Source organism: Crocodylus siamensis, chromosome 11 (genome assembly GCF_052110815.1).
Source record: "Crocodylus siamensis isolate JL-2025a chromosome 11, ASM5211081v1, whole genome shotgun sequence".
NCBI classification, from domain to species: domain Eukaryota; kingdom Metazoa; phylum Chordata; order Crocodylia; family Crocodylidae; genus Crocodylus; species Crocodylus siamensis.
The window spans coordinates 3809422-3834677 of NC_143405.1; the positions used below are offsets into that span (position 1 = coordinate 3809422).

General features: G+C 51.4%; 1 long non-coding RNA gene across 1 annotated transcript; it reads left to right on the top strand.

Annotated features, from left to right (window-relative positions):
- Positions 1 to 265: 265 nt before the first annotated feature.
- On the top strand, positions 266 to 23956 carry LOC149855277 (uncharacterized). The gene is made up of 8 exons (XR_016438465.1): positions 266 to 428; positions 5567 to 5710; positions 9460 to 9567; positions 10464 to 11495; positions 12095 to 12354; positions 18861 to 20102; positions 20442 to 21084; positions 22854 to 23956. It is a non-coding gene; the product is annotated as an uncharacterized LOC149855277 (long non-coding RNA).
- The last annotated feature ends 1300 nt before the right edge of the window (positions 23957 to 25256 follow it).

Consider the following 25256-nt stretch of genomic DNA (forward strand, 5'->3'; position numbering starts at 1 on the left):
TCAGTTTTCTGCTACTTGCTAACTTAGATAGCAAAGGAAAAAATAAACCAGGATCTGTAGTCATGGGATGCACAATGCTCTCGTTCGGACCCTGGATATTGCAAAGGATGTACAAGCCTCCTCGCTGATCATTGGGATTAGTTGTTGGAGCTTGAATCTTCATTAGGACAGAGCCTGCAGCAGCTGTTTGTAAGGTCTCCACTACTATTTTAGCCTTCATATCGTGCGTGTCCTTTCCCCGCAGTAACTGTTTCCCTGGGAATGTGTCAGTGCCTGCTTGGCCAGCCAAGTTCTTCTGAGATATTGGTGTAACTGGGGAATTTGCTTTGCTTTAGGGAACAGCTTGATTTGCTGGTGAAAAAGGGTTATCCAGGAGGCTGAGTCCAGAGCTTCTGAGATGAGCAAGCAGCTTGAGCTTGTTTTTGCCGGTAAGTTTTCCCTTTCTCCTCCTCCCTTGGTTTTGCTTGATACATGGGTTTGTTACAGAGGTTGGGAAAAGCATTGAAAATACCAATATAGAAGTGGCACTGACTAGATAAGAGAGTCAGACATCAAGGATGAAGCATCAGTGTAAGGCAATAGAGCTCACCCTTTCTGAAGATGGGAGACGGCATGCTAATGGCTAGGTCCAGCTCCCAGCACTGGAGCATCTTTCTGCTAATGATCCAGTCCAGCTTAGAAGTCGTCTAAGGTCTTGGGACAATATGAGAAAACAAGGTTTCTGTTGTCTACCTAATATGCTACAAATACAGTGCAGAGGGCTTGTGGAGGATTAGTCTGCCTCTAGCATTTGGCAGCAGGGGTTAAACAATTATTGGTGTATGTTGTGTACACTGTTCTCAGTAACCACGATCTAACTCCCGTGATGACTTGTGGTTCCACCCGCCTGTGGCATGGGAGAGATACCTGAATCCAAAGTTCAGGTAATTCAGTGCGGCGTCTGTCCTCTGTAAGCAATGAATACGTGCATCTAGAAGACTTCAGGCTTCTTATCTATCGTATCTGAAAGGCAGGATTGCCAGGCCATTGGTTGGCGGGGAGTTTGTGGATTTAGGGTATGTTTGCACCGCTATTATCCTTGTGACTGTAGCTGATGCTGACATACCCCAGCTCATTTTAAAAGAGCTAGCTCAGATACTGGTAACTCCTGGCTGAGAGCGGAGTTGGGGGAGGCTCAGCACCCCAGGATTGTCTCTTGGTGGTGGCGGGGAGGGAAGGGTGGGTTGTGTGCAGCCCTTGCTGAGCTCTGTGCTACCATAGCTCGGTCCCTGAGCACGCCAGGTTTCAAGACCAGAGCAGGTGCCTCTCCATGAGCTGTTGCTTTCAGGGAGTTTGCTGATCCAAGAACTACTACGGGGGAGCTGATGGCAGTCTCTCTCTTCTGTCCAAACTGTTAAGTTGTTGCACTTTTTGGGGTTTTTTTTGACTAATCCAAATAATAGTGATGAAGCAAGTGGGTTGAGACCCAGATCTCAACTCGGGGAGGAAGCTTTGCAGTAGGTCGAATGAATGGTCTGAACGGACAGGATTGTAGGGAGAATCTCGTTCCACGCCTTAATCCTTTGCTCCAAGATCTGTCAGGATTCCTGGTTCTGGAGCAGAGAGATGGGTAACAGCACATCGGCATATGGAAGATGCATTGATGTAACATTCCCCTTCTCAGAAAGTGGTTGGGTAACCTGTCTGCAGCAAATGCCTCCCCTTTTAAAGTGGGGATCTGCTAGTTCTAACAGGACTCCCCGTGGAGTGAGGAGAGCATCTTTTCCAGGTGTAAACTTTGAAACCCCTTCAGCTGTTGCAGAAGTTAGACTCTGTAGATCCCAAGCAGTCAATGAGCATGAACAGCATCGGTTACCATCTTTCCCTAGAAATGAATTAATCAGAAAATCTTCCCTTATTTCAGAAAAAGCTTGGGCTGTGTTCTGAAAAGCTACGCCTTGCACAAGTTCCAGCCCAGCTAAACTACTCAGTGAGCAAATGAATACTAGCGTTTGAAGCCATTTCCACAAAAAATATTAGTTCTCCCAATTAAGCATTTGTGAACTAACAATAAAACCCACGATTGCAGCATCCCAATTGCAGTTGGTTCCAATTAAACTCAGCATGGTGTTCTCAGTACCTGAGTGTCAAGTCATTTATTTTAAATTGCCTTATGATGGTAGTAATCTGATCAACCAGCCACCACAATATTTATTTAATAGCACCCAAGGAATGATGCTGTTTATGGGCGTGTTGATAAATAACTGCTGAGGCCTGTTGGAAAACCCTGGAAATGTAAAAATTCAATAAACCAGTAACACTTCTTACCTGTCTTTAAAATATCCCTGGTTGCAAGTTTATGGGCACCCAGCTGGTACAACCAGCAAAACCAAAATGCTTCTTCAAATCCCCAGATCAAAGCAGTATTATTTTCTCTCTGCTCTTTCTCATGAACTGATTTAATTTGGGTAGGAGAGTTTGTGTTGCAGAGGGGTTTTTTTGTTGTTTTGTTTTGTTTTGTTTTTTTTTTCTAGGCTGGTTTATTTTCAAACATGATTATACAACTGCCCCCGCAATAACCGATCATTAAGCACCCTCCAGAGTCTGCAAGCCTCTCGGATGCCTGGAGTTTTAAAAATGGTGCATACGGTGACTCAATATAATGGTGGTGGGTAAATGTGGGGCATAAGATAGCAACAGAGAGCTGGCTTAAGTGTTGTGTGTGTGTGTGTGTATATGTATATGTGTATGTGTATATATATGTATAATACACACACACTCTATATTTCTCAGCCAATTAAGTTCCCCATAGTGAAGCCCAGGGGACAGCTGTGTGAGCACCAGATGTGGGGAATAGGGAGCCCTGAGTTCTGGTCCCAGGTCTTCTCCTGTCATTTTGCATCCCCTGAAGCAAGTTGCTTCACTTCCCTGGGCCTGTTTCCAGCCTATGCAGAACTGGTACAGAAACCATTTCCTGCCTTGGCAGGGGAGCTCTGAGAGTTACTCAGTGGTGGCAAAGGGCTCTGAGCTGCTCTCTTCTCAGCCTTCCCTGATTGCATTTGGTCCTGCTTATCCTTCTGTGGTTGTGCTATGTTTTATCTTTTCAGTGGGAGGCTGGCACCACAGGGACGCTGTCAGTGGGGTGGAACATTATAACCCCCTCCAGCATGAATGGAAAGTGCTGGGGTCCATCTCTTGACCGCACCATGGGGCAGGAATGGCTTCTCTGAAAAACTGCATCTATGCCATTGGGGGCTATGATGGCACGACATGTCTCAGCAGCGTGGAGAGGTAATCCTATGTCAAGCAGGAGCACAAGGCTAGAAGACCGGCAATCGGAGCAGGAAGACGAGGGATTGGCATGTTCTTTGCATGCGCAGAGGAAAATCCCTATGTAGGCATAGTAGCTGGGGCCTGGCATTCATTGAATCATAGAAAATGAAGGTTGGAAGGGACCTCAGGAGGTCACATCTAGTTCAACCCCCTGCTCAAGGCAGGACCAGCCCCAACTACATCATCCCAGCCAGGGCTTTGTCAAGCTGGGCCTTGACCTCCAAAGATGGAGACTCCACCGCCTCTCTGGGTGGTTCTTGTTTGCAGGAACTGCTGGAAGCTGCAGACTTTACTTGGGATTTTGGATCACGCATTCCTGGATCAGACCTGTGGTATGGGCCTAGTGGTCTGAGCCACCATGACTACATTGTGATTGTTGCCTGTGCTGGACAGATTAAAAGTAGCCCGGGTAATGTTTGTAGTCACAACTGGGTGCAGTGTAGACAAACTTATGTTTCTTTTGGGGTAGTAGAAAATAAATAGACATTTGAACACTTTACCTTCTTCCTCTCTGTTTGGGTTTTGGATCCATGCGGCAATCTCCAAATGAGACTTTGGACTCGGAAGCACTGCCCATTGGATAACTGTTTAAACATGAACTTTGCTCCTTCTTGGCCCACATCTATAGTCTCTATCCTGTGTTAAGTCATCAGACTGATCAAGTGGGTTAAAACCAGACCTTGAAGTTCAGAAGGTTTCTGAGGCTTGAAATACTTGAAACTGTCTCTCCGAGCTGAAAGGGGATGCCCAATGATCTCTTGCTCCCATTGCTCACAGGTTGAGTGGAGTGTAAACAGTCTCCATCAGGAATCTGACCAGGAGCAGAAACGATTGCTGAAGGGTAAAATAGCTCCTAAGTATGATAAACATATTGATGGGCTCCAGGAATTAGATTGCTCTTCAGATAGTATATGAAGTGTGCTCTTTCTCTCTCTTTTAAACCACATAATCTTACTTTTCAGTCTGCAAAAGCATAGCGCTCCGAGCCATAATGGAAACTCTTGGGCCTATAATAATGAAGGGACAATTGTGAACTCTTATCTGTGAAAGGGATGCAAATTAAGCTCGTCTGGAGGCTGAAATAACCTGAAGAAGTCAACTAAAAGTCTATAAAGGAGGTGGAAGCTGATTCTTAGGATTAGGGCAGGTGGGAGAGAGGCCTGAGAGAAGAGAGCATCTTTCACTAGGTGGAGTTTGGCTGTAACCTCTTGGGAAAGCTGCTTTTGATGAGACAAATGTGTTGGCTACTTTATGAGACCTGAAGCACTTGCTTGAGTTCCTCCAAGTAAACGTGTGTTAGCAGGTGGATAACCCACTTGTACAGTGCAGAAGGCTGGAGCCGTCCCTTCACTTATTAACGGGGACCGGTAAGATGTAGAGTCAGACTCCTGAAACTCCCCTGAATCCTTAGGAGGAGATGGTGCTCAAAGAAAGCAACCTTGGTTCTACTCCAGGAGCTCTGGTACGGCCAGTCTGGGTGAGCAAGGAGCAGTTGGTTGGTATATTGTGCAAATTAATATAACAAGTAGCAAATGGGTATAACTAGACTCGATTCAGCATTCCCTCCCCACAACAACAACAACACACCTTTTTCATAGTTGTGAACACTTTCTCAAAACTGTCTTTCATCTCTTCTTTAAAGGTTTCCCATCTGTTGGGAATGAAAAGACCATGCCAGCTGGAAAAGGGTTTGGATCCTAGAGGGTGGGGCTCCATAATTTAAGAATAAAACAGCCCTGTTTGTGTTGTATGCATATCCAAAATGTGTGTGATACCTGCTGTCTGGGCTATTCCAAGCCTGACCATCTGTTTCTATTTTTTGCTATGGAGCTGCTCTGGTAGGATGCAGTCCTGCCCAAGTTTTCACTGTCTTCTCATTCCCAGGAGCCTTGGGGTGGTGTTCCCATTTTACAGGTGGAAAACTTGAGCATGGAGAGAGGCAGTCACAAGAAGTGGATGGCAGCCCACAGGTCTCTTTAGGCTCCAGCCAAGCACTTCAGCCCTTTTTTTGTCATTTTTCTGTTCAGTGCTGGCACCTGTACAATGCTCCAGGCAACTGGGGCAGCAGATCTTCCCCTCGAAAGTGAAACTCAACCTGATGCTCCTCATTCACATCGGTTCCAGCTAATGTCTCTCTTAACCCTTTGTTTCTTAGACTGGCATACAAGGAGTTTGCCATCTTATCAGCTGTCAACACTATCTCACCTAGTTTTTAAAACGGATGCTATTTATTTATTTTTTTTCCTTCCCACAGGTACGATCCCAAAGCGAACGAATGGAGCTGTGCTGTGGCCCCGCTGCAGGAAAGCAAGCGAGATGTGGGATTGGCAGAGCTGGGCGGTTACCGCTACTGTGTAGGCGGTCATGATGGATTGCTCTGCCTTAGCACGGTGGAAAGGTACGTGCAGTCCCACACACGTGGATGGACATAGCTGTCAAGGTCGGTGTCCTTCAAGAATTTCTGTCGATTTGAGGTCGCAAGAGACTGGAATTAGTCACAGCCTCGCCTCTGGTTGTCCCATCCAGATCGCTTTGGTTTGCTAGGGAGAGGGAGGAACCCAGCCTCTGCAAACCTCAGATATGACTTGTGAATTCATATGGTGGCCTGCTCTACCCAGCCCCATTAAAATGAGAGGTCCCAGCTTGGCTAAATCTCTTGAGAGAAATCACGAGTGAATGAAAACCTTCCTCTCCCTCCTTGGCTGTGCGCACTGCCTTGGAGGGAGCTGGGTGAGAAGACTTGCATGGACTCTGTGTGATCTCGGCCTGGTCTGTCAACTGAGACCTTCAGTCACCAGGGCTCTTGCTAGTGCTACATTCACCTGATGCTCCTGTTTGTAAGCGGTCACAGATCTAGCAGCCAAAGAACAGAGGAGGGAAAACGGGACAGGCCTTATGAGGATGACAGGCGGAAAGGTGCATTTCATAATGGTTCTTGGGAGCCTTCTTGAGAGGGAGACGGGCCAGGGACCAGAAACCTGGTTTGGAGATGACCCCCGTGAGCTCTCAGGAGCACCCAAGGCTGCTGCTTCTGGGGCAGGTCTTTGAATTCATGACGGACTCCTCCTGGCCTCAGGTACGATCCGGGCGAGGACAGGTGGTGCGAGGTGGCCCCCATGGCCAGCTGCTGCATGGGCTTAGGCATAGCAGTGCTCAATGGCTGCCTCTACGCTGTGGGTGGCTCAGATGGCCAGTCTCCGCTCTATTCAGGTAACAGAAGAGTTACGTGCATGTGACAGTGACCTCTCAGAAACCTTTTCCTGATGAGAATGTGTCATCCATCCCTTTTGACCCTCTAAGACAAGTGCCTGGGGCTTTTGTGTGCTAGGGCCAGCTAGTCCTTCTGTCGTCCTTTACTCTTGGCCCCCCCAAGTGCTTTGCCTCCCATATACTGAGAGCCTGGCACCCTGCAGGAGTGAGGGGGCCAGCTGAGGAAGCAAAGCCCTGACTTGTTAATTCAGCTTGCTGCTCCCTTTGACGACCACTGTAGGATGGAGCTGTATGCTGGGTCTGCAACCCTGTGACCCCCTCCAGGTTTTGCTTCCATCCCCTTTAAATTTTTCCCTTATTTAAATCCGATTGCCTGACCTCAGAGGCAAGCAACCTCCTAACACGCTAGTCCTGGAAATGGGTTCTGTATCTCCTTTGCTTCTAACACTGTAATAACAGTGCTTAGCACTTGCGTGGCACTTTCAGTCTTCAAAGCACCTGGCAGTCCAGTATCAAGGCTGTGCTGTGTCCCTGGGAGGAAGGCAAGTGTGGGGAAACTGAGGCACAGATGTGCTCGCCTCTCTGACCACAGGCAAGCCCCATCTCCGGATTCGGTGGCTCTTAGTCCTGTGCCTCTCCGTTGCGGTGTCTCCTTCAGTGGAACGATATGATCCCGTTGAGGACACGTGGTCCCCTTGCCCTCCTCTTGGGATGTGCAGGGAAGAACTGGGCTGTGTGACCTCCCGAGGGAAGATCTACACGGTGGGGGGCCGGGGCGACCTCGCAGAGCTCTGCAGCATTGAGCAGTTTGATCCAGTCTCCAGCGAATGGTCCCCTGCGATGCCTATGCAGTTGAAGAGGAATAAGGTAATGAAGGCTGATCTTTTGCCTTCCTCTGCCGGCTTCCACCCAAGGATCCTGCAGGGATGAGTCTCACTCCGTTTGCCCTTCAGCACTGGGCCCAGGGTAGCTCCGTGATGGATGTGGAGAAGGGAGCTGACCACAGAATCGGTGAGTCGGGAGATCTAGACAGATCATCGAGTCTGACCCCCTGCCATGGGCAGGAGGAGCACTGGGGGTGGCAGGGGTCATAAAACCCCAGCAGGTGCCTATCCAGTCTCCTCTTGAAGATCCCCAGGGAAGGGGAGAGCACCACCTCTCTGGGGAGCCTGTTCCAGGCTCTGGCCACCCTTACCGTGAAGTCGTTCTTCCTAATATCCAACCTAAACCTCTCCTCCCGCAGCTTGTGGCCATTGTTCCTGGTGACTCGAAGGGGGGCCTGCGGAGCAGACTTTCCCCGAGTCCCTGCTGCTGGCCCCTGATGAGGTTGTGGCAGCCACAAGGTCCCCCCCCCCCCCCCCCCCCCCCCCCCCCCCCCCCCCCCCCGACACCCCCGGTCTCTTCTTGCAGAGACTGAAGAGATTCGGGTCCCTCAGCCTCTCCTCATAGGGCTGGCCACGGAGGCCCCAGCCATGCGGGTGGCCTCCTCCGGACCCTCTCCAGGTTCCCCACGTCCCTCCTGAAGTGCGGCGCCCAGGACTGGACACAGGACTCCAGCTGCGGCCGGACCAGCGCCGCGTAGAGGGGGAGCAAGACCTCTCTGGACCTGTCAGTGCTGCCCCTGTTGATGCGGGACGGGGTACGGTCGGCTCTGCCTATCGCTTCGTCGCATTGGCGACCCATATTCATCCTGGAGTCAATCCTGACTCCGAGATCCCTCTCTGCCTCTGTGCTGCCGAGAGGGGCAGCGCCTGACCTATAACCATAATGCTGGTTCCCCCTCCCCAGGTGCAGCACCCTGCACTTGTCCTTGCTGAACCGCATCCTGTTCAGATCTGCCCACTTCTCCAACCTACCCAGGTCTGCCTGGATGCGGTCCCTGCCTGCCGGTGGATTCCCTTTACCCCACAGCTTGGTGTCAACTTGAACAGGGTGCTCTCCACACCCTCGTCCAGGTCACTAATGAAGATGTTGAACAGCACCGGCCCAAGGACTGAGCCCTGGGGGACACCACTGCCCACAGACCCGTCCCCCCCACCTCTGGGTGCGCCCCTGGAGCCAGTTTGCCACCCGTGTGACTGCATTCATCAGTGCCGCAGCCCCTCAGCTTGCCCACCAGCACTGGGCGGGACGCTGTGTCGAAGCCTTCGGGAAGTCCAAGAAGGCGACCCCGACTTCCTCCTTCACATCTAAGCTCTTTGTTCCCTGGTCACTGAAAGAGACCAGGTTAGTCGGGCAGGATCAGCACCCCACACAGGAAACCAGAAATACGTCACCTTCTTTCTTGGTTTCTTTTGGATTTATTAGCTCATCAAAGAGGGCTTTTCTCAGAGGACCACTTCTTCCTGTGCATTTTCTCTTCCCTCACTGAAGATGTGTACAGTAAAACCTTGCTGGACGTGTTGCTGCAGAGATGAGCGGTTCTGTATTTCTGGGAGCAAGCACGTTGTTAGAGTCTTGCCTCTCCCTGGTAGTTGCATGTTAATTGTGTTTATAAGTGTCACCTTGCCATGCTTGCTAAGCTCAGTACAGGGATTAGATCCCAAAAGGGAGGGGGAAGGTCTGAAAGGTGAGGCTTGGGGTGGGAAGAACAGTCCCCCTATATGAGGGGCACCACTCGGCAGGCTGGGTTGGTCTCTCTTACTCCTTTTAAGCTGTCCATCCCAGTTTGTGGCAATTTTCCTCCCCTTTCCCAGTGGAGATGTTGGAGTATCAGAACACAAGACATCTGCTGTTCCTGGGCACAGCCCTGGTACGCGCTAACATAGGAGACCAGTGTCCGCAAGGCTGGAAACAGCCGACTTCTCAGGTTTTCTTCCCCTCCCTTCCCATTTGTTTGCATGCAGCGTATAGGTTTCTTATAGCCCTTCCATCCTTGAGACCTTCCCTCACCCGTGTCTTTACCCTCGGTTCTGAGTCCTAGGGATTTGTATTTAGGTGAAAGCTGCTGTCACCAACGGATACTTCCTGGCCGTTTGGGGGCTTTGATGGCATTGTGCACATGACCACCGTAGAAGCATTTGACCTGGCCATCGACAGGTGGAGGTAAGTCGATGTTGTATGGGCGCCTTTGCTGCTTGGCTGACTTTCCTCGCATTTGTTGAGATGCGCTGGCTGTCGGAGCTCGTTTATTGATCTGCATCACTCCAGAAACCCCCTTCAATCTAACACTTAACAAATTGCATGCGGGGGAGAGATGGCATAATGCTATTAGATCCGCGCTAAACAAGGCAGCGAAGGAGCAAGGGCAGATGGCTGATTCTGAAACAGTCCAACAGCACACAGGGATCTTGATTAACAAGGGTTATAAGAGATGATGAGGCAGTCCTGAAGTCATTTATCTCCTGAGCAGATGCAGCCCAGGCACTGTGGCCACATGGCTTTCCCTTGCATAGTGTCCTTTGCCATATCCATATGCCTCCCCCGCCTGTGTACCAAAAGCATTTGCTCTCTGTGCTCCTTTGCTTTCTGTCTTCTCTGGCAGCCACGTCCCTGGACCTGGTCCGGCATAAAGCAGCTGCTCTTCGAGAGCAACTGGAAATGACTATAAATGTGACCTGTATATGGGCATATGTGTGTATATCTACATCTTGGCCACAGATGGTAACTTAAAATATAGCCTTGGTTAAGGCTTCATGCTGGCCTACTAAATCGCACTCCAGAATCAGAAAAGCCGTTCGTGTGGCGCTGCATTAGAGCGGTCAGAGCTCAGCAAGCGCTGAAGAGAGATTCCTGGTGAGGGTTTCCTCAGGCCATTAAACCTCAGACTAATGCAGTTAGGCAGAGCCCCTAAAGATGATCATGAAAGAAGTGGTGCAAAGATCCCAGGGCTCCAGGGAGAGCCATAGCTGTTTACCCCAGCTGAGGTTAAATGTACTTTATGGCAGGCCAGGTTGTAAACGGACACTTGAAAGGAGACTTTCTCTGCCCTTTTGTTTCAGGCTCTTTGGAGACGCCCGGAGCTGTCACCCTGGCGGGGGTGTGGCTGTGCTGAATGTGACCCCCTAGGACCTGAGGACTTCCTAGTCACTCTCCGGTGCAGCTAACGTGGTTTTGTGGGTCGGTAGTTTAGACAAGGGAGAGGACCCGAGTAGCAGGGAGGGGTAAGCTGGGGGAGGAGGACGGCATTGCTTTCATGACTGAGACTGAGCTCTCGGGCAGCCTGGCTGGATGCAACTCTGTTCTGCCTCAGGGGGCTTGGGCAGGGGCTCCCCTTGCTCTGCATGTCTCAGCCTGCAGTGAACAGGCTCATGCCCTGATCCTTGGGCTGGGGGTGGTGAGGTTGGGGCCATCTCCATTACGAAGCGTCTGTGTCCTGTGTGTAGCTGGTCTGGTGGAAGGACAGTCATATGGGTGGCGCTCTAGGCTGGGCAGGAAGATTTGGGGTCAGGTTCCTGCTTGCCATAACTCTTACGTATGACTGCAGGCACATGTTGCTCTTCAGTACGTAGAGGCCTGGATCTGGACTTGGGCATCTGCCTGCTACTGTGGTACCATTAATAAAGGCAGCCCATGGCTGTTCATGACCCAACAGAAGACGAGTCTAGCGAGTCGTGCTGTGAAGTGGCTGCATTGACCTGGTGTGCAGTTATTTCACACACTTTGGGGTTTGGATTCCTCTAGGCTCTGATTCCTTGATGGTAAAAAGTGGGGCAGGGGTCAAGCGGTGGTGATGCGACTGCTGTTTTGCCATCTCTGTCTGCCAGTGGGGCAGATGGATGAAATGTAGCAGGGGGAAGGTCCATCCCGCCAGCCTTGGCATGGAGGGGCAGGTGGCACCGGCAGAGACAGGCTCTTCCTACAGACAACCTGTGCCTGGTGTGGGGTCACTTCAGCAGAAGTCTCCAGCTAATGGCATGATGCAAGCAACTGCCCGGGCCCCGACGGCGACTGAAGAAATAAATCGTCCGCTGTTTGCTCTTCGGAGTGAGGACCCTCCCCTTCTCCCCGTTTCCTTCGTGGGCACCCTGCAGGTAGTTGAATCTCTTGAAACTCACATTGCAAAGCATGAGCTGGTAGACACAAAAGGTAAATCCTGGGGTCAAGGCAGCTGGGTGAAAAATGCAGCACTGTTTGTCCTGGTTGGGAGCAGCGCTGCTGGCCTCTCTGCAAGGAAAGCTGCATCCTTCATCGCCGCATAACGGGAGGGCTCTGTGCTGCTGGTACTGAAGGCAAATTCCCTGCCTTCTCCGGCACCACCTGCATGGGTGGACAGCGCGCCCCTTCCCCGTCCAACATGGGGGAGCTCTGCAGACCAGCGTCAGCTTTCATAGTTTTGTAGCCCCTTTGTGAGTGGGCTCCTTTGCTGCAGAAGGACAAAGCAAGCCGGTCTCTTGGGGTTCGTTTGCCAGGAAACCTGCCCAGGAATGAATTATGCCCTAATCATTTGAGGATAACGCAGCCATCCCCATCTGAATATTTATTCAGCCCCGTGGAACCGAGGCATGCTAGGAATCTGCATTTCCAACGGCAGTAATTACCTCCCCAGAAAAGGCCTGTCTTTCATTCCTGCCTCTGACTCATCTCCAGCGCTGCCTCCCATGGATTTATTTATTGCTCTTCCTGTCCGCAGAAACAAAATCTACCCTTCGCCACCGCCTTGCATGAGGTCCCAGCTCGTTTGACAGCCCTGGGGAGGGCGGTGACCCGCTTGTTTTAACTCAAGGGAAGCTGTGCCTTTGCTGTGTTACAACAACAGCCCTCTCCAGCTTCAAAGTGCTCTGCAAAGCTCCTTGGGTCTTGACCTTTCTCAGAAAGCCGCATGCCAGCTCCTCCAGGGACGAGCAGCGTTTGGCAGGAGTGCCGTGACCTGCGTCTGCTTCATGCTCTCTCGTGAATCGTGTTTCCAAGGTGGGCAGCTCGCCTGCTTCCCGACAAGCCAGGGGAGCAGGGCTGCATCTGCCTTCCCAGTTCTCCGTTTGGTCCGTGCGCCAGTCCTGTGAAGAAAGGTTCAGGGATCTGTGTGCGTTTTTTGTTGTCTCAGGCAAGGTATTTTGCTGGCATATAGTCATGAACAGCGGAGTTTGGTCTTTGGGAGGCTGCTTACCTCCCAACCTCACTGGGACCCCCAGCTCTGCAAAGGTATGTTTGAATCCCCAGCCAGGTGGGTTTCTATTCCCAGCTGCAGCATTTGGATCATACTCCATTATTACACACAGGAGCCAAACCTCAGGCACAATTTGCAGAGGAGGAAAAAACAAAAGCAGACACAGAGGACTGACCTCTGAAGACAGAGGAGGAAGGGCCAACTCAGCCCTCGGTATAAAAACTGGCCTGGTTTGTCCCCTTACTATAGGAGTGCCCTGGCTGTGGTGGGCATGACATAGAATTGGCTAGACGGGCATTATACCTGCTGGAGAGCCCCTTGCTCCCTGCCAGAGTGGTCATTTTTAATATAATATGATGCTTCAATATATCTTCAGACCCTCCTGGCCATACTGCTGCCATGCAAAAAAAGCCAGAGGCAGATGCCAGTCTCTGCCATGTCAGTTTGAGTCCAGAGGGACTGATTTGAAAGGATTTTTATTCCATAACTGGACCCTGGCTTCAAGGCCTTCAGGGAGGTTTAGCTCCACATGCCTGTGCCTTGCAGCACCTCACCGGGGCTTGCCTTGCTCATCTGTGCAGGGCTCCGGGTGGGCACGAGGCAGGGCAGGGATTCTGCCTTGTGTTTCCGGCCTTAATGCACATTCCCACTCTGCTGGGAGCCCTGCGGTGGTTGGAGGGTCAGCTCCCTCACTGCTTTCTAGGAGAAAGGAAGTACAGCAGCAAGAAGACTCTGGCGTCTTACTTCCAGGGGCTTGAATTTCGCTCGCCGTCGTGGGGGTGCAGAGGGCTCCAGCTGCAGCTTCTCTCTTTCTCGTACAGCATCAATTTAAAGATGCTTAGAGCTCAGGAAGGGCAGCTTCCCCAGATAACATTGCATAGGACATAACCTCACACTTTGTCCCCAAAGCTGAGCGTGGTATTGCCGTTTTTGCTCTGGGACTATCCGTGCACCAGGGGCAGGTGTTCCCCTAGGTCCCTGCCTGGCTGGATGGGAGCAAATCCTCTTCCTGAGTGAATTCAGGGGGCCCTGCACTTAGGAGAGACAACTCTCCCTGCAGCAGAAGGGGAAACAGCATAAACTTGGGTTTGGTTGTAGAAGCAAGAGCCTGGGCTTTTCCTAAGCCCTTCACTGGAAGACTTGCAGCAAGAGGCAGCTCAGAGGAGCTGGGGAGTAAAAGCTAACTGAGACTGGCACCACCAACGCACCTGCCAGCGAGGGAATCCCATAGACAGCCCCATGGGTTATTCGCCCCATTTGCGCTGAACACTTTCAACAATATATCATCCTACTGTGAATAAGGTAATAGTGTAATGAGCCGCAGCTGTACATAGTACAGATCCCAATGCCGTCAGCTGGCTGCACATGCATTCACTCCGAACCTGGGTTTTACAATCGGGTCTACACCGGGTAAGATGCAGCCAAGCCAAGTGATACCACTGAGCAGGCCAGATGCCGTCCTCCCACTAGAGGACAGCAATGTCCTTAGGCACGAACGAGCCACTTCCGTGAGCCTCTGCCTCCGCATTCACCTAAGAGTCTGGAAGTGAATGCCTGGGAGATTTGCAAAAAACAATTTTATTTTTGTGGTGCTGAACCCCCCCCACACACACGCTGTTTGTCTTCTCCATCTCACCTGTCACCCCCGAGAGCCTTTCTAGGTCAGGGTTAGAGCAGAGAACAAGCTTTTCCAGCCTGCACTTCTGCTTATTGCAGTCTCAAAGAGCCATGCCTCTGGGCTTCTTAAAAGCCCATTTGAGTGAAGTGAAAATACTTGTGACTGCTGATTCCAGCCTGCACTATGACTGTTGTGAGCCACACACACTAACAGTGGTCTGTTAACACCTTGGGATACTTAATAATAACAGCCTTGAAAGGCGGCTGCAAAGAGGATGGTGCCAGACTGTTCTCACTGGGGGCAGATGACAGAACAAGGAGCAATGGGCTCAAGTTGCAGCAAAGGAAGTTGAGAGAGTTTTCCTACTATCCCATCTCATGAGGAGGGTAGTAAAACACTGGCACAGGTCACCCAGAGCGGTGGTGGAAGCTCCATCCTTGGAGGTGTTTTAGACCCAGGTAGACACAGCCTTGGCTGGGATGATGTAGTTGGAGCAGGGGCTTGAAGTGGACATGAGGTCTCTTTCAACCCTCATTGTCTCTGGGTCTATGATGCTTCTGTTAGTGGAGGTTTATGGGCTAATTCTAGAAAAAAAGACTTCAGTAAAATTATTTTACATCAGTAGGTTTGAACAAATACAGAAGTCCACTGCGCAAGCCTCCCCCCTCCATAGGGCATAACTGCTGATCTCTGTCGTACCAGACAGCCCTTCCTGAGGGCGCTTTTCAAAGTCAGCAAAGCAGCAAGACAGCCCTGGTCATCGAAACCCTTTCTTCCCTTCATTATGAGGCCTCCAGTAGGGCCATTTTGCTGCTAATCACCTTGGTTTTTAATTAGAGCCTTTTATTGATTTGTTTGCAAGCTGATGGCTTTGGGAGAAATCCTCAGCTGGAGATGTCTCTGTGGGCATTTGTGCTGGAGCAGCAGGGACCTTTATCAGGCTACAGCTCTGATCTGGCTTTAGAAAAAAAAACCTCTTGCTGCTGCGAGGCATTGTGTGTGGGGGTGAATGGTGGAGCTTTGCCTTCCTGTGGCCACATCCTGCTTGCCGCTCCACAGGCATTAAAGTCCAGATCTCCCCACCACCACTATCACCCTGTGCCATCCTGCCCCATCACCTTCTGAAGCTTGTTCATTAGACAGACCCAAATCTAGACCAAGAACTGGGAAGTCACCAGAGCAGGACGGGGATGAGAGTCAAATGTATTAGTTGCCTGCAGTCCAACCAGCATGTGTGGACAGGAAGGCACTTGCAGTATCTGGCCCGTGCTGGCTGTCGGAGCCCCTGCGATGACGTGCTTACGGTACTGAAAGGCCCTGCAGTTGTGGGCTAAAGCACAGTCGGTAGTGGGAGGTGTGCTGGGGGGGCTTGGGCTGGTGTACTGGTTCAGCTGGTGCCAATGCCTGCAAGGTCATGTTGCCCAATACATTTAATTTGCCCCTGTTTGTTAGGCCCCTCTCCTTTCCTGGACTCTAAGTGTTTGGGCTGAGCTTTCCCCATGCCAGGGGGACGAACTTTCCTTTGCATTGGCCTGAATTTTTTTCCCCCCAGAGTTTTTTTCCCCCACCCAAAATGGTTCACCTGCTTCCAAAAACAAGGCACAGGGGGAATACAGTGCTTTGCCCCTTTTTAAAGCACTTCCCACGGCCACTCTGAGGCACTGCAGCTCCTTGATACACTGGAGACAAGATTTTGGAGCTGGGTATCATGTTGCCATGGTGTCAGAAGTACCTTCTGCTCTTTTTATATATGCTTAACAGAAGGGTGGCGGCACTCATTCTGCTCCGGTCCCTAGCTGTGCTGCCCAGGCTGCTGCGGTGCTGTGCATGGGGCGGCAGAGCAGGGAGGTGGTTTCTCCTCGGCTCCTGCTGCTGCAGTTGGGTAAGGGGAGATGAAGGCAGGCTGGGGAGGGAGGACAGGTTGCAGAGAGTCTCCTGGGGGATGGGATCCAAAAGGTCCCAGAGCAAAGCTGGGGGTGCATGGAGAGGAGGGGTGAGGGGCACCCCAGGGGCAAGGCTGCAGGGTGGTGGGGAAAAGGAACATGCAGTGTGCTCATCTTCAGGTGGAAGAAGGGACTCAAGGCTCCTAAGTCTCCTCTGCTGCTAGCCAGGCTCAGTGAAATAGAAAGAAAGAAATTAAAAAAAAAAAAAAGAAGAGACCCTCCAAAAGAGAGACCTCTGATGGAGAGACCTTCTTGTGAACATTACAGAGATGGTGAAGATGCATGAGACTTCAAGCGACCCATGTCGCCTCCATTCTGCTGCCTTGTGCGTACGTGTTATGACAGTATCTTGCGTCCTTGCTGGCTGTTTTTTTTTGCTGGAGAACGCTTGCTTTGTTCAATGCAGAGAGTGGCTTTTGCTCAGGGAATGAGTCAGTGCTGAATGGTGAAGGATGCTGCTGCCTCTGACCTTACCCTGCTTGTTGCATCAGTCGAGAGGTCTGCATCGACTGAAGCAGCAGGCTGCAGGGATGAAAAGGAAGGTCTTGTAGTTAGGACAGAGAAATGCTGGTCTGGAGCACTGTATTCTCTCTTTGTCTCCACCACAAATCTCTTGCGTGATGTTAGGCAAGTCATTTAAACCTAAATTTTCAGAGATGGCCACTGATAGTCTGTGCTCCTCTACTTCTGCCCAGTTTGAGATGCTTTGGCCACGCGAAGGGCTAGATAAGTACTCTGACAAAGCTGGTCCTGGATGTTTCAAACTGGGCTCCCACCATAAGCGGAGATGATGGAAATTTTAGCCTCTCTCTTTGTGCCTCGGTTCCTCACCTGTAAAACAAAGACGGTATGACTGCTCTCCCAGGGCTGGTGTGATAAAAAGTTAATGTCTGCAATTCGCTTGCATCGGGGTGACGAGCGCCCCAGAAGATCCCACAAGATGAGTCACTCGGCACGCAGAGCCACACTTGGAGGGTGTGCTGCACAGGTCCCATGGGGCCAAGCATTAACGAGGAGTGCAAAAAAGAAATAATGAGCTGCTACTTGCTGCATGATTGCTGTCCATCCTGTGCGCTGCCTGAGGCACAGGGAAAGCAGTGTGACCGTCTGTGCCAAAACGTGTCGGCACAAGCACAGACAGCCTTGAAGTCGGGCATTTTCTAGCTTCTGAGTTTGGAACCTTTAATGTTTTATGAAATTGTAGGCCATTCCTTGCATTGATTTAGCAATTTGCAAAATGAATTTTTTTGTTTGTTTTGCAATCATTAAATGAATGGGAGCAGGGGGGAAGTTTTAGGTGTTCTTATCCCTGTTCCATTTGGATAAACCAAGAGAGCACGTGACCTCCACTAACTTGGCCAATGGCATTCAGGTAGGCAGGGACTGACCAAATCCCTTTAGACGTGGAGACATCAATTTGGGAGTCCTTCCCCATATCATCCCGGCTGCACAGATCTCTACAAGCCTCTAGCCAGGCACTCTGCAGCCTCAGAGCTGAGCAGTGGCAAAGTTAAGGTGACAACACAAAATAGTCCTTTATTAAATTCCATATTTTCTTTTAGTAAAGGAGGGTGAGGTGTGGGCGGGCAGCTCATTTTGCCAGACTGGGAGGGGATGCACAGAGGTGAAATGGCAGCAGATTGAAAGCAGGAACTCAGCAGGGAAGCGGGGAAAGTAAATGCGAAGAATGCCCTATTTAATTTAATTTAATTTTTATTACTGAGGTGACACAAGAAGTGGTAACCTCATTAGCATTTCAGAAGGCTTTCACCCTGATGAGCTGAGTGCTCCCAATATTACATAACAGCATTGACCTGTGCTTACAACAGGAGCATTTTTGCATGATCCCTACTTTTTAAATAAAATAACTTTGAGATTAATGCTTCTCTCTGCAGATGCAAGAGTCGTTAGAACCAGAGATGAACAATTGTAGAAAACCACAGAATCTTAAATTATTCAAAATGGGGTAATGGTAGTAATATACCTGCACAATGCACCTTTCATCACAGGCTTTCAGAGTGCTTACTAATATTAATTAAGCCTCCCAGCCTCAGCTGACCTTGTGAAGTAGGTAAACATTGTAATAAGTAATAGGCAACATGAAGTTGATGAAGGACTTTCCAGTCCATTAGGAAGGAGGATATTAAATATCATCTGTTGGGAATATGCATTTTTTTAAAAAATAAAAAATCTGTGGGCATAGATAGCTTGCATGTAGCAGTCCAAAAAGAGAGAGTCAGCAACACCTGGGACTTGCTGATATTCACTCGATAACGGGCAACGTTAGCAGGCTGGGGGAGTTCCAGTGCTATGTCCAGGTTCACAACGAGCAAAGGGAGCACCCAGGTGAAAGCTGGAGATGCTGCAGGAGAGAGCACCTCGGAGGGAGAGACTACTTAGCTTGACAAGGGATGATGAAGGGGTGACTTGATTGCAATGCACAAGCATCTTCATGGGAGAGCCCTGGGTACTGAAGGGCTCTGGAGAAAGGCATCACAAGTACTGGTGGCTGGAAGCTTGAAGCAGGCACGTCCGCATGACAAATACCTTGTAAGCAATGAGGGTGATTAGCCAGTGGAACAAACTAGCCAAGGAAGTGGCAGATGCTCCATCTCCTGATGCCTTCACTGCAGAAATTGAAATTTAATAGCCTGTAATATGCAGGAGAACAGGCAGACGATCTGACAGCCCCTTCTGGGCTTAAACACTCTCATTTATTCTCGTTTTACAGAGAGGTCAGCTGAGGGGCAGATGCTGAAGGCTCTTGCCTGCTGCACGAGGAGCTGAGAGTGGAACGGGGACAACCACATTTTCAGCCCCATCCCCAACGACAGTACTACCCAAGGAAACTGAGCTCCAAGTGCCGGATCTCCGAGCATAGTTTTATGTTAAAAGATGTTCCAGTTCTCACCTAAAAATCGCAACAGAAGTAGTAAGTACCCCCAGGACTATCAACCTGGAGCATAACCACCAGCAAACCAGTTCAAGACAAGTCAGGATATAAATATGGTATGTGCCACTACATTGATAGCTCTTGATGCTTTGGAACTGCACATAAATTTGGTTTTAAGCTCTCTTCTCTCTACATTAGTTACCATAACAGAACGGCAAGACTTCATCAAAGCCAGCATTTCTTTGCGAGCTTTTTGGCAAAGCAGCAAATAAAAAAATGGCTCGCAAAGGTGGGAAAAGGAGGGGTAGGCACATCTGAGCAAGAGGGAGGCTCCCAGGATGGGCACAGGCACCAGAAGCTGGAATATCACTGTTCATGCTGCAAAGCAAGTACCTCCTTGCACAGGGGGGTGATTGCTGGAGCGCAGTAATTCGCTTTCTGGCAGGTTTCTTTGAACCCTCTTGGTTGTTTCTGGAAATCCAGACTTTAATTTTAAGCATGAATTACAGATATAATCGAGGGGATAAGTGAGAGTGGTTGCTGTGGTAAACTCTACTCCTGTTGCAAATGTTCATAGGCCCTGAATTCACTGGACCATCCAAAAGCCCTGCTTTGTCCTTTTGGCAGAGAATTTGAACCCATGTTTCCAGTGTAAAACAGGTATATGAGTCTCATGCCCATTGTCTATCACTTTTTCCCGACTGAAATGGGAAGCTGCAGACCACTTAAACCACGCTGACTGTATAGCAAAGCTTTCATGGGCCTGTGAAAACGAATGCAGTGATGGATCGTTTCTTGTTTCTTGTGATTATTTGTCTCAGCAGCTGGAATTTAATCGTGCATATTATAATTAATATGTTAATATAAAATCAGGACACAATAATTTCTCAGTGCTTCCAAGCTTGAGAACAAAAAGAAGAAATAATTTCCATGATACAGACGCTTTAAAGGAAGCTCTTTATCTTTGGTGCTCTCAGAAATGGATGGCTTCTGAGCGCTGCTTGGCAAATCGTCTCTTGTTTGCTGTGTTGGTAGGATCTCAAACCCCACCGTCGCTGGGAAGAGAGCCCTGCTCCAAAGGTGAGTTTGCATTAGGCTTGATGAGATTAACAAGTGTGGTGAGTGAACAAACAGCTGGAGGTGATGGGGGAGGAGGTGTAGGAGCACGGGTCATGGGACAGGGTGCTTACACAGGTCCTGGTATGGCAAAGATTTGAACACGTGTATAACCTGTTGCGAGAAGCCCCAGAGCCTGTTAGGCCTCATCTTCAAGAGTGTGACCCTCCGAGGATCACCCTCGGCATGTCCAAGCTCTTGGCTCATTAGGCCAATCCTGCAGTTCAGTGCCGAGTCCTTTCTGCATACAAGTCGCATATAAGAAAGCATTCTGGACTTCTTGACTCTTTCTTTAAATCCTAGTGAAATTGAAAGTCTCCAGCATGCGTTCCCACTCCAGCACACAAAGATGGGTCTTAAATTACTGTGTCTCTGCGAGCTCCAGGGGAGAGCTTATGTACTGCGCTTCTCTCGGAGTCCTGTGAAGGAACAAGTGAAAAGACTTGTGCGGCACATGAAATTTACCATTGCTCAGCGTCTGCAAATTGTTTCTTTCCTTCCAACGCGAAGGAGCGTGTCGTGCAAAGAGGCAGAGCAGCGCCATGAGATGTTATGAGAGTAAATATTATTCTTCGTTGGAAGATGACAAAGCAACCAGCTCTGAGCCTGACTGTACCCCAAGAGGCTGTACAACCTTGCCCCATAACTTGGACCCAGGGAGCCTTACCAAGCCCCAGCACCAGCCTGGGAACTCCTTCCAGCTACTGCCCTCACCCTAGCTCCGGGAGCCCTGCCAACTCTGGTCCCAATTCTGTGCCAGCCCAGCCCAGCTTCTCACCCGCAGCTAAGCAGCCTGCTGGGTCCTCAACGCTGCGATGCCCTTTTTGTAATGTTGTTGTTCTCTCCTTTCCCAGAGGAATTCAATCATTCATCTTTTTCTTGCCCTTTGTGCGTCGGACCTGTGATTTTTGCATTGATGATTTCAGTTGCACAACTGGCTCCTTGGGTAAGCTTATCATATAGATATATATATTAGGATCAAATTATTCCTACCATTTCCTTTCCAACTGACATTAATATATATGTCAGTTGGAAAGGAAATGGTAGGAATAATTCGATCCTTCCTGGGGACATGTCGTCATCCTGTCTACTGCAGGCTGGGCAATTCACAGCTGCATCCCCCACCTCGTTTTGCACAACAGGACAGTTCCAGCCACTTTGGCCCAAAATCTCTGCTTTGCCACACTTGCCATTGCCATGTATATGTGAGCTATGGGTGAAGTCCCCTGCCCTTCCCCCGTGCTTTGACACAACCCCAGCAGCTGGCATGCCAGAGCAGGTGGGAAGGAAGGAGACTGGAGAGTATTGGGCTTCCCTTCACATTCGGGGTGGGGAAAAGCCTCTTATTTCTTGGGGCAGAGCATGAGGTGTCCGTGAACTGACCCTGGCAGTGACAGGCTCATGCAGGCTCCAGGCTTTGTACCAGGGTGGGTTTGGAGTCCTTCCAAGGCAATGTTCCCTTTCTGATTCCCTTTGTCTCTGCCGGGAGAGATCTGTGATGCATTTGCACAGGACAGAGACTCAGCCTGTGGCAATCTCATCACTGTACACTAAATTCATTTAGGTCAGTGGGTGGTTTTCCTTGGGAATGCTAAGTAAATTATTTTTTTGGAGGTCTGGGTAGCAGCCAGCATCTTCTGGCGACTTCTGAGAAGCCCAGAGTGCAACGGGGCGGCTGTAATGTGGAACAAGATGAGACACCCTCATAAATAGCCAGAAGGCTCTCGGCTCAGTCACCAGCAACTTGCTGGAGAGTTGCGTTGCTCTTTTTTGCTGTAACACCTTTCACATGCCCTGAAATACTTGGCAGAGCAAGGGAGAAATAACCCTATGAGAGATGGTGGGAGCAGGTGGGGGAAATGGGTACAGAGAGGGGCACTGAGTTGCCCAGTCACCCAACAGGTCAATGGCAGAGCTGGGAAAGAGCCCAGATCTCCCTATGCTGCTTCCCTTATGACACGTAAAAGCAAACGCATTTCTAGGGACAGTTCACAGCAGAGCCCGCCAGCTGGGCACGTTTAGGGCAGAACAAGCTGCGGAGGGCAGCAGTGCCAGGGAGGGACACCTGGCCTAGCTCTGTAGCAGCAGCAGCATGCTGCCCAGGGAAGCAGGGTGCATTAGCCAGGCACGGCTCTGGGCTCACAGGACTTTACTGCTGCCAGACCCTGACCTAGCTGGAGCATCACTCTGTGGTCTTGAGTGGTGCTTTCTACAGGAAGCGCCTGATTCAGCTCTCATGAATGCTAACCTAGGCCAGGCACTAGGTCCTTCACCCACACCCACCTATAGCTGCAGTCTGGAGGCTGTGCAGTTCCCTATGCTGTCAGTAATTGCGGTATTGAAGCAAGGTCACTCTGCTCTCTCTGACCTCAAAGTCTCAGATTCAACATCAGAGTGAAGAGGTTTCCGTCCCCCCCTTGCTGCTTTCCAGCCATTCTTTCCTGTTCATGTGTGTCCACCCCCACCTGAGCCATCTTAAACGATTCCTCCTCCACTTCTGAGTTACCACCTTGCATGTTAATCAGCTGCTACGTTACCCACCCCCTCTCCTTGCAGATTGGCATGTTAGCATTTTGCTACCATGGGTAATGTGAGGCGGTTAGTGAATGAAGCATAGCTTTGCTTGGCATAAAATCATGAAGGGTCAAGAAGCATCATGTGGGTAGACAGCACAGGAGTATTCATTGCTTTTCTCTCAAATGATTTCTGGTGCAGGAGAGTCCATACGGAGGGAGAAGAGGAGGAAGAGAAGCTGAGAGAGAGAGAGAAACAAAGTCTACTACAGTCCTAGCAAGAGCCGTAAACCCACAAGCCTGCGAGTGGGCGTTTTCCGTGGGAGCCAGCGGTCGAAGCGCACTGGGGCACAGGACGGATGTCTGTCGTGCTAGACAGATGAGGAGGGTGAGGTGTTGTTCCTGCCGGGAACCGTGCCATAAAAGCACTCAAGATGGCTGTTAACATGTGCGCCTAGCCCCCCTTCCAAGGAAATGTAGCCAGGGTTAGGGAGTTACAGCTTCTTCAGAGCTCTGCAGTCTTACAAAGGCAGAGTTTGGCATCCCTGAGGTGGCAAGGATCTCGATGTCTGGTCTGCATCTGCAAGCAACGGCAGGCTTGGGACTCTGCACTGCTTTGCTCCACTGCTGAAGGCAGAGCTAGAGCTGCCAGGCCACTGGGCTCGGTGAGAAAAGACCTACTGATGGGTCAGTGGTGCTCAAATGGAGCTGGCAGCGGGGATGAGGTGTGCTGCGGGGCCTCTTCCAGACTCGGAGCGTGGTCCTCTCTCTTTACATGCGACTGCATTGGGAAGGAGAGATTTCAAGAGCTTTCACCATTCAGAGGCGGCTGCTAAAAAATAATCCAGGGCTTGGGACAGACAGCTGTGGTCTTGGAAATAAAATTGTGTGGCAGGGTTTGCAGGACATCGGGAACGTAAGACACCAGGGGCAGAGGGAAGCAGAATTCGTGGCTTGTTTGCTGGTCAAGGAATACGCTTTGGGAGCTGAAGGGTTTTCCTGGGACCTGCCAGGAGGAGAAACTTGCAGCCCAGGACTTTTCCTACCCATTCTTTGAAGAGGCGTTGTCAAAATGAGCTTTCTCTACTACGTTTCTGTGCGCCGCCTGCTTCTCAGCATCTTCTGGCCACTGTGTCCTCCTCCAACTGGTCGTCCCCGGCCCACCTGGCTTTGTCACCTCTGCTCCCCGAGGGCCAGAGGTGCCCCCAGCCCTCTTCCTTCACCCACAGCGTTGCTGCTCCCTGGGGTCTCTCTCCACCCCGCAGCCTCCCTCGCAGTCTCTAGCGGCTCCTCTCGCACCCGAGGTTATTTTGCTTGCAGCCGCTCTCCCCCAAGTGCAAACCTTTCCATGCTTTCGCATTAAAGGGCGAGTCTTGGACTAGATTCTCAGGGCTGCGCCTGCCTCTGCTCCCTTTTCGTCCAGCCCAGCTGGGGCCTGACCTGCCGCCTCGGTCCATCTTCTCTACTGCCAGCGCATACTGCATCACGGTGCCTTGCCCCGAGCAGCTTCCTAGCTGGGAACGCAGAGCGCGACTCATTGCAGCAGGGCGCCGCAGCCCGTTTTGGGGTCACCTGCAGGCAATGTGCTTTTACCTCGACTCCTGGTGGGGAAGGAAGGAGCCTCGGGGCTTCTTTTTGTGTTAAACCTTGCCCCTGCACTGAAGCCATGCGGCGGGACCTGCCGCTGGAGCGTCTCGAGGAACCAAGCTGCTTTTCTCAAAACAGAAAGCCAAGAGGAAGCCCCCCACGAGTTTCTGGGGTTCCCATAGCATGAAGCCCTCCCCTCTGGGTCTAAGGAAAGCTGTTGCTGGAGGGTCTCCCACACCCTCTGTAGGGACCAAGCCGCATCTGGCAGCAGAAAGCCAAGAGGAAGCCCCGCCACGAGTTCCTGGGGTTGCTTGAAAGTGAAGCCCCCCCACTCTGGGTTTAAGCAAAGCAGCTTCTGAAGGCTGCAGCCCTCCCTGGGGGGGTCCCGCCCGGCTGGAAGGCACCAGGCCGCTGGTGTGGGAGCAGACCTCCCCCCCCGGGGCTGCCCGCCTCAGGCGCTAGGCGGCAGGGCCGTGGCGGGGCTGTCCCGCCCGGCTGGAAGGCACCAGGCCGCTGGTGTGGGAGCAGACCCCCCCCCCCCGGGGCTGCCCGCCTCAGGCGCTAGGCGGCAGGGCCGTGGCGGGGCTGTCCCGCCCGGCTGGAAGGCACCAGGCCGCTGGTGTGGGAGCAGACCTCCCCCCCCCCGGGGCTGCCCGCCTCAGGCGCTAGGCGGCAGGGCCGTGGCGGGGCTGTCCCGCCCGGCTGGAAGGCACCAGGCCGCTGGTGTGGGAGCAGACCCCCCCCCCCCCCCGGGGCTGCGCGCCTCAGGCGCTAGGCGGCAGGGCCGTGGCGGGGCTGTCCCGCCCGGCTGGAAGGCACCAGGCCGCTGGTGTGGGAGCAGACCCACCCCCCCGGGGCTGCCCGCCTCAGGCGCTAGGCGGCAGGGCCGTGGCGGGGCTGTCCCGCCCGGCTGGAAGGCACCAGGCCGCTGGTGTGGGAGCAGACCGCCCCCGCCCCCCCGGGGCTGCCCGCCTCAGGCGGCAGGCCGCGCCTGGGGGGGTCCCGCGCGGCGCCACGT